This window comes from Macaca mulatta, chromosome 18, assembly GCF_049350105.2.
Source record: "Macaca mulatta isolate MMU2019108-1 chromosome 18, T2T-MMU8v2.0, whole genome shotgun sequence".
In the NCBI taxonomy this organism is placed as follows: domain Eukaryota; kingdom Metazoa; phylum Chordata; class Mammalia; order Primates; family Cercopithecidae; genus Macaca; species Macaca mulatta.
In genome coordinates this window covers 23,721,916-23,730,778 of record NC_133423.1, presented here as the reverse complement: position 1 = coordinate 23,730,778, position 8,863 = coordinate 23,721,916, and the positions used below count along the sequence as shown (strand labels likewise).

The 8,863-nt window shown below is 42.1% G+C and overlaps 1 non-coding gene across 1 annotated transcript; it reads right to left on the bottom strand.

The window, feature by feature from the left end:
- Positions 1 to 4,849: 4,849 nt before the first annotated feature.
- LOC114673927 (U6 spliceosomal RNA) lies at positions 4,850 to 4,956 on the bottom strand. Its single transcript, XR_003724765.1, has one exon. It is a non-coding gene; the product is annotated as a U6 spliceosomal RNA (small nuclear RNA).
- Between the last annotated feature and the right edge of the window lie 3,907 nt (positions 4,957 to 8,863).

The window sequence follows — 8,863 nt, the reverse complement described above, 5'->3', positions numbered from 1 at the left end:
AGGTCCTTCTAGGTGGGAGCCTACTTCTCAAGACACTCCTCCTAAGCTCTGATTTCTGTCTGTCTCTCCAGCCCCATTTCCTTTTCCAGGCCAACAGTCACCAATTGCAGCTATAGGGGCCTCACCCCCACCCCATCTGCTCCAAGTTACACTGTTAGTCTGGACCAGGTTTTCTCGTTCATGTATGCAGTAAATACTTCCCATCTGTTCTATCTTTCCCACCTAATTCATCCTTCAAGGCCAGCTCAAATGTCTCCTCTTCCTGGAGCCATCCCTGATTGCCATCTGGATTAATTGTTCCTCCCTCTGCACTTCCACAGCACTGGAGTTCTTATGCAAGTTTTGCACGTCTTCCATCCTGTCTGGTATTCTGGTTATTTGCATGACTGCTTTCTCCAATGGACTGCCATCTCTTGAAGGTCATCATGTACCTTTAGCCCCTGATTCCCACCCCAGAGCCCAGCTCGATGCTATGCATATAACAGGCACCCACTAAATACTAGTTAAATGATACAACAAAAGCTAAGCAAAAAAAGTACTCCAGTGATATCTGTCCATCAATCTACCCTCCCCTTCGGCATTGGCTGATGTTGAACCAGGCCACTGTGTGATGCACACATAGTTATAATATATCCCTGAGCTCCTCTGGTGAAACAAATGTGAACATTGTCATCAGTCTTCCCACTTCTAAACATGCTGTCCCAAAACCTGGTGGCAGAGCAACGTGACTGAAGATGGGGCAGAGTCTCTCCTGTTGCCTCAGAATTCCAGTGAAGATCTAACTCTGAAGACAAAATGTGTTAAAATAGTCAACATTCTTAGCTCAGAAAACTAGCAGTTGAGTTCCTTCTTCCTCAACATTCTTAGCTGAGAAAACCTCTGGCAGTTGGGATCCTTCTTCCAGAGCTGACAGGCATCATTTTAAAAACATCCCTATCACCTCCAATAACCATTGAAAAATCATTGAACTGTAAGAAGGGGTTAGTGTTAGGAGAAGCACATCCTTTCTAAGGATGGGAAAGGAAAACGAAGTGCTTCCCCTCCCTGATGCAAGAGAGGCAGCTTCATGAAGCTTCCTTATGAAAATGGGAGTGTCTGTAGGAAGAGGGACTCTATTTACATAACTCGGGTCTGAAAAATAGTCTCTGCAAAACCTCATAAAGACAAGATCTCAACATCTTCCCAGACAACCCATGTGATCTCCCTTCCCTTGTACTTTCCAGGCCTTTTGTGAACTTGAGCACATTGGAACATGTTTGGCCTCCCTCAAGATACTGTGAGGCCAACCGGTGGTGATATCCAACTCTCATACCGCACTTTATACTCTTCAAAGGCTTTCACATATATAGTTGCTTGTTTAATTCTCACATATATAGTTTCTTATATAATATGTTTTCACATATATAATTGCTTATTTAATTCTCACAGGAAACATAATTTACCCTAGATCAGACAGACAATTTAGGTGGTATCACCTAGAACCAGCCATCCTAACTCCTGAATCAGCAATTACTCCTTCCGCTGGAACATGCAGATATGTTCCTGGGACTGTCTTTGGGCAGTGCCAACACAGATGTGCAACCACTGAGCAGGCCTGTGTATGACTGTCTGGTGTAGAACTAGTTATCTTCCCATCACTACTGCTTATTCAACCAAATCTAAAGCCTTTTTTGTTAAAAGAATGATATTCCCATAGGCAGAGTATGTGATCTATACAATCACAACAATTCATATCTAGGAAGATTCTACTTTGTTTCAGGCACTGGGCTGACATCTATTCTCTCTTATCTTTTCAACATTGAGAAGTAGATGTCATGATCTGTCCTTTATAGATGAAGAAGCCAAGGCCAACACTCCTCTCCCAACACTGGACATCTGTGATTACTGGGGCCATGCTTGTCAGGTGTCTAAAACTTCCTGTAGGCTACTCCTTTGGGTTGCATTGTTGCCTGCAGAAGGTCGTCATTCAAATAAAAACCAGTTTGCCCAGAGAAAGCACATAACAGACAATCAGGAATAAGGAAGGCCTTGAGGAGATGGGACATTCAACAGATGCATGTGATGAAGGAAAAAGGTTTACAGGAAGGATTAGGGGCTCAGCTAGGTCTGAATAAGATTCCACAGTGAGACCAGGACCCCAGCGTTAACAGAAAGGTAGCTGAAAACCAGACATAGTAGACTGAGAAGGAAGCTTCCATTGGTTCAGGTTTGCCCTGAGCCAGTCTTCTTTTACAGAATCTATCATTGAACAAATTCAAATCTGTGACTACCATAGCGCTTCTTCTCTTTCTAACAGGTCCCCACAGCCACTAGACTAGGAGTAAAAAGAATTCTCTTCCTGAGTGAGTTGCCATGACCAGCATCCCCAAAGAAATCCTGCAAGGCTTCGCAAGCTTCGAGTGGTTTAAATAGTCATTGCATCCATACATTGCCCTCTTTCATCACCACCTTTTATGCAGCATTAATTATTTTTCCTTTTCATTCATTGAAAAAGCTTTCAACCAGAGAGAATCCTAATTAATTTGAGGCAAGAATAATTTTTCCTACATCTTGCTGCTTCCAGTCTGTGATTAAAAGGGGCAATTTCAAAGTGGCCATCTTCAAATCTCACATATAATATTGAGTGGTTCTGCTAAATAGCCTTCAGATGTGCTGTTCATGTGTTATTTTGATGAGAGCTGGCGATGGTGTTAATTTCTGATAGAATACTACAGAATGCTGGGTCCTCTTTTTAAGAGATATCTTTGTGTAATGGGAAGGACTCTAGCACCTCATTTCATCAGATTCAGTTAAGTAACAATGTCATATATTGCTCATGGCCTCTCCTCTTCTGTATATTCTCACACAGGTTGTATACCACATACCACATAGTATACAACTTTATGGTATGGCTTCTTTCACATACCATATATTTTGCCTTTCCAACTAGAACATAGTCTATTTCAGAGTGGGGCCAAGCTTTTTCCTAACATAACAGATTGGATTATCTTGATTAAAAGTATCATCTCAATTTTGCTAGCTTGACTAGAAAAGAGAGATCATTTAATTTTTTAAAAAGAATCTTGTACATGGGCCAGGTGCAATGGTGCATGCCTGTAATCCCAAAACTTTGAAAGGGTGAGGCAGGAGATCAATACCAGCCTGGGCATCTTAGTAGAACCCAGTCTCTACCAAAAAAAAATTTTTTTTTTCAATTAGCCAGGTGTAGTCCCAGCAATTCAGGAAGCTAAGGCGGGAGGATCACTTGAGCTCAGAAGGTTGAGGCTGCACTGAGCCATTATGGCAACACTGCACTCTGGCCCGGGCCACAGAGTGAGATGTGAGATCCTCTCTCTCTTTCTCTCTGTCTCTCTCTGTCTCTCTCTGTCTCTCTCTCTCTCTCTCTGTCACACACACACACACACACACAGAGAATCATGTATGTTTCATGGCTTCCATGGGGGACTAGCACTGGAAACAGAAAGCCATTCTGACCCCAAGAGGTGGGCATGCTGGGGTTCAAGTCTGCGTGTCATCTGCAGTTAGACGGTCAGCAAAGCCAGGGTAAAAGAGAAATTACCCAGGGAGAGAGTATAAGGTGAAACAGGAACAAGAGCCTGGGGTAGTTTTTGAGCAATACTATTCAGTGGCTACATGGAGACTTCAGCAAGAAGCGTTTCTGTGGAGTGATGGGGGTAGAAGCCAGGAGAGGTAAGATATGAAAGCAGGGTAAAGAACTAGAAACAGCAAATATGGGCAAGCTTTTTTTTTTTTTTTTTTTTTTTTTTTTTTTTTTTTAACTTCAAGTTCTGGGATACATGTGCAGAACGTGCAGGTTTGTTACATAGGTATATGTGTGCCATGGTGGTTTGCTGCACCTATTGACCCATCCTCTAAGTTCCCTCCCCTTGTCCTCCACCCCACAACAGGGCCTGGTGTGTTGTTCCCCTCCCTGTGTCCATGTATTATTGTTCAACTCCCACTTATGAGTGAGAAGATGCAGTGTTTGGTTTTCTGTTCCTGCGTTAGTTTGCTGAGGGTGATGACTTCCAGCTCCATCCATGTCCCTGCAAAGGATATGATCTCATTCATTTTTATGGCTACATAGTATTCCATGGTGGTATATATGTACCACATTTTCTTTATCCAGTCTATCATTGATGGGCATTTGGGTTGGTTCCACGACTTTGCAATTGTAAATAGTGCTGCAGTAAACATATGCGTGCATGTGTCTTTATAGTAGAATGATTTATATTCTTTCAGGTAGATACCTAGTAATGGGATTGCTGGATCAAATGGTACTTCTGGTTCTAGGTCCTTGAGGAACTGCTATACTGTCTTCCACAATGGTTGAAGTAATTTACATTCCCACCAACAGTGTAAAAGTATTCCTATTTCTCCACAGCCTCAGCAGCATTTATGGTTTCTTGACTTTTTAGTAATCACCATTCTGACTCGCATGAGATTGTATCTTATTATGGTTTTGATTTGCATTTCTCTAATGATCAGTGATGTTGAGCTTTTTTTCATATGCTTGTTGGCTGCATAAATGTCTTTGAGGAGTGTCTGTTTATATCCTTTGCTCACTTTTCGATGGGGTTGTTTTTTTCTTGTAAATTTGTTAAAGATTCCTGTAAATTCTGGATATTAGACCTTTGTCAGATGGGTAAATTGCAAAAAAATTTCTCCAATTCTGTAGGCTATCTGTTCACTCTGATGATAGTTTCTTTTGCTGTGCAGAAGCTCTTTAGTTTAATTAAATTCCATTAGTCAATTTTGGCTTCTGTTACCATTGCTTTTGGTATTTTCATCACAAAGTCTTTGCCCATACCTATGTCCTGAATGGTATTGCCTAGGTTTTCTTCTAGGGAAAAATATGGAACACTTCATGAATTTGCATGTCATCCTTGCACAGGGACCATGCTAATCTTCTCTGTATCGTTCCAATTTTAGTATGTGTGCTGCCAAAGGGAGCAGAGCCAAGCTTTTAAGAAGTGTGTCAGAGGTTCCAAGATGGCCGAATAGGAACAGCTCCAGTCTACAGCTCCCACCGTGAGCGACGCTGAAGACAGGTGATTTCTGCATTTCCAACTCAGGCACCAGGTTCATCTCACTGGGGCTTGTCGGACAGTGGGTGCAGGACAATGGGTGCAGCCCACGGACCATGAGCCAAAGCAGGGTGAGACATCACCTGACCCAGGAAGCACAAGGGGTTGGGGAATTCCCTTTCCTAATCAAGGGAAGCCATGACAGACGGGACCTGGAAAATCGGGTCACTCCCACCCTAATATTGCACTTTTCTAACAGCTTAGCAAATGGCACACCAGGAGATTATATCCCGTGCCTGGCTTGGAGGGTCCCACGCCCACAGAGCCTTGCTCACTGCTAGCACAGCAGTTTGGGATCAAACTGCAAGGTGGCAGTGAGGCTGGGGAGAGGCACCCACCATTGCTGAGGCTTAAGTAGGTAAACAAAGCAGCTGAGAAACTCAAGCTGGGTGGAGCCCACTGCAGCTCAAGGAGGCCTGCCTGCCTCTGTAGACTCCACCTGTGGGGGCAGGGAATAGTTGAACAAAAGGCAGCAGAAACTTCTCCAGACTTAAATGTCCCTGTCTGACAGCTTTGAAGAGAGTAGCGGTTCTCCCAGCATGGAGTTTGAGATCTGAGAACAGAAAGACTGCCTCCTCAAGTGGGTCCCTGACCCCCGAGTAGCCTAACTGGGAGGCATCTCCCAGTAGGGGCCGATTAACACCTCATACGGCCGGGTGCCCCTATGAGATGAAGCTTCCAGAGGAACAATCAGGGAGCAACATTTGCCGTTCTGCAATATTTGCAGTTCTGCAGCCTCTGCTGGTGATACCCAGGAAAACAGGGCCTAGAGTGGACCTCCAGCAAACTCCAACAAACCTGAAGCTGAGGGTCCTGACTGTTAGAAGGAAAACTAACAAACAGAAAGGACATCCACACCAAAACCCTATCTGTACGTCACCATCATCAAAGACCAAAGGTAGATAAAACCACAAAGATGGGAAGAAACCAGAGCAGAAAAGCTGAATATTCTAAAAATCAGAGCACCTCTTCTCCTCCAAGGAATGCAGCTCCTCGCCAGCAACAGAACAAAGCTGAATGGAGAGTGACCATGATGAGTTGAGAGAAGAAGGCTTCAGAAGATCGGTAATAACAAACTTCTCTGAGCTAAAGGAAGATGTTGGAACCTGTTGCAAAGAAGCTAAAAACCTTGAAAAAAGACTGGACAAATGCTAACTAGAATAAACAGCAGAGAAAAGACCTTAAATGACTTGATGGAACTGAAAACCATGGCACAAGAACTATATAACGCATGCACAAGCTTCAGTAGCCGATTTGATCAACTGGAAGAAAGGGGATCAGTGATTGAAGATCAAATGAATGAAATGAAGTGAGAAGAGAAGTTTAGAGAAAAAAGAGTAAAAAGAAATGAACAAAGCCTCCAAGAAATATGGGACTATGTGAAAAGACCAAATCTACGTCTGATTGGTGTACCCGAAAGTGATGGGGAGAATGGAACCAAGTTGGAAAACACTCTTCAGGATATTATCCAGGAAAACTTCCCCAACCTAGCAAGGCAGGCCAACATTCAAATTCAGGAAATACAGAGAATGCCACAAAGATACTCCTCGAGAAGAGCAACTCCCATAATTGTCAGATTCACCAAAGTTGAAATGAAGGAAAAAATGTTAACGGCAGCCAGAGAGAAAGGTTGGGTTGCCCACCAAGGGAAGCCCATCAGACTAACAGTGGATCTCTCTGCAGAAACCCTACAAGCCAGAAGGGAGTGGGAGCCAATATTCAACATTCTTTAAAGAAAAGAATTTTCAACCCAGAATTTCATATCCAGCCAAACTAAGCTTCATAAGTGAAGGAGAAATAAAATCCTTTACAGACAAGCAAATGCTGAGATATTTTGTCACCACCAGGCCTGCCTTACAAGAGCTCCTGAAGGAAGCACTAAACATGGAAAGGAACAACCAGTACGAGCCACTGCAAAAACATGCCAAATTGTAAAGACCATCAATGCTAGGAAGAAACTGCATCAACTAATGAGCAACATAACCAGCTAACATCATAATGACAAGATCAAATTCACACATAACAATATTAACCTTAAATGTAAATGGGCTAAATTCTCCAATCAAAAGACACAGACTGGCAAACTGGATAAAGAGTCAAGACCCATCAGTGTGCTTTATTCAGGAGACCCATCTCATGTGTGGAGACACACATAGACTCAAAATAAATGGATGGAGGAAGATCTACCAAGCAAATGAAAAACAAAAAATAAAAAGCAGGGGTTGCAATCCTAGTCTCTGATAAAACAGACTTTAAACCAACAAAGACCAAAAGAGACAAAGAAGGCCATTACATAATGGTAAAGGGATCAATTCAACAAGAAGAGATAACTATCCTAAATACAGCCAATAAAGGAGCAACCAGGTTCATAAAGCAAGTCCTTAAAGACCTACAAAGAGATTTAGACTCCCACACAATAATAATGGGAGACTTTTACACTCCACTGTCAACATTAGACAGATTCACGAGACAGAAAGTTAACAAGGATGTCCAGGAATTGAACTCTGCTCTGCACCAAGCAGACCTAATAGACATCTACAGAACTCTCCACCCCAAATCGACAGAATATACATTCTTCTCAGCACCACATTACACTTACTCCAAAATTGAACACATAGTTGGAAGTAAAGCACTCCTCAGCAAATGTAAAAGAACAGAAATTATAACAAACTGTCTCTCAGACCACAGTGCAATCAAAGTAGAACTCAGGATTAAGAAACTCACTCAAAACTGCTCAACTACATGGAAACTGAGCAACCTGCTCCTGAATTACTACTGGGTACATAATGAAATGAAGGCAGAAATAAAGATGTTCTTTGAAACCAATGAGAACAAAGACACAACACACCAGAATTTCTGGAACACATTCAAAGCAGTGTGTAGAGGGAAATTTATAGCACTAAATGCCCACAAGAGAAAGCAGGAAAGATCTAAAATGGACACCCTAACATCACAATTAAAAGAACCACAGAAGCAAGAGCAAACACATTCAAAAGCTAGCAGAAGGCAAGAAATAACTAAGATCAGAGCAGAATTGAAGGAGATAGAGACACAAAAAACCCTTCAAAAAATCAATGAATCCAGGAGCTGGGTTTTGGAAAAGATCAACAAAATTGATAGACCACTAGCAAGACTAATAAAGAAGAAAAGAGAGAAGAATCAAATAGACGCAATAAAAAATGATAAAGGGGATTTCACCACTGATCCCATGGAGATACAAACTACTATCAGAGAATACTATAAACACCTCTATGCAAATAAATTAGAAAATCTAGATGAAATGGATAAATTCCTGGACACATAACCCTCCCAAGACTAAACCAGGAAGAAGTTGAATCTCTCAATAGACCAATAACAGGCTCTGAAACTAAGGCAATAATTAATAGCCTACTAACCAAAAAAAGTCCAGGACCAGAAGGATTCACAGCCAAATTCTACCAGAGGCACAAGGAGGAACTGGTACCATCCCTTCTGAAACTATTCCAATAAATAGAAAAAGAGGAAATCCTCCCTAACTCATTTTATGAGGCCAGCATCATCCTGATACCAAAGGCTGGCAGAGACACAACAAAAAAAGAGAATTTTAGACCAATATCCATGATGAACATCGATGCAAAAGTCCTCAATAAAATACTGGCAAACCGAATCCAGCAGCACATCAAAAAGCTTATCCACCATGATCAAGTGGGCTTCATCCCTGGGATGCAAGGCTGGTTCAATATATGCGAATCAATAAACATAACCCATCATATAAACAGAACCAAAGACAAAAACCA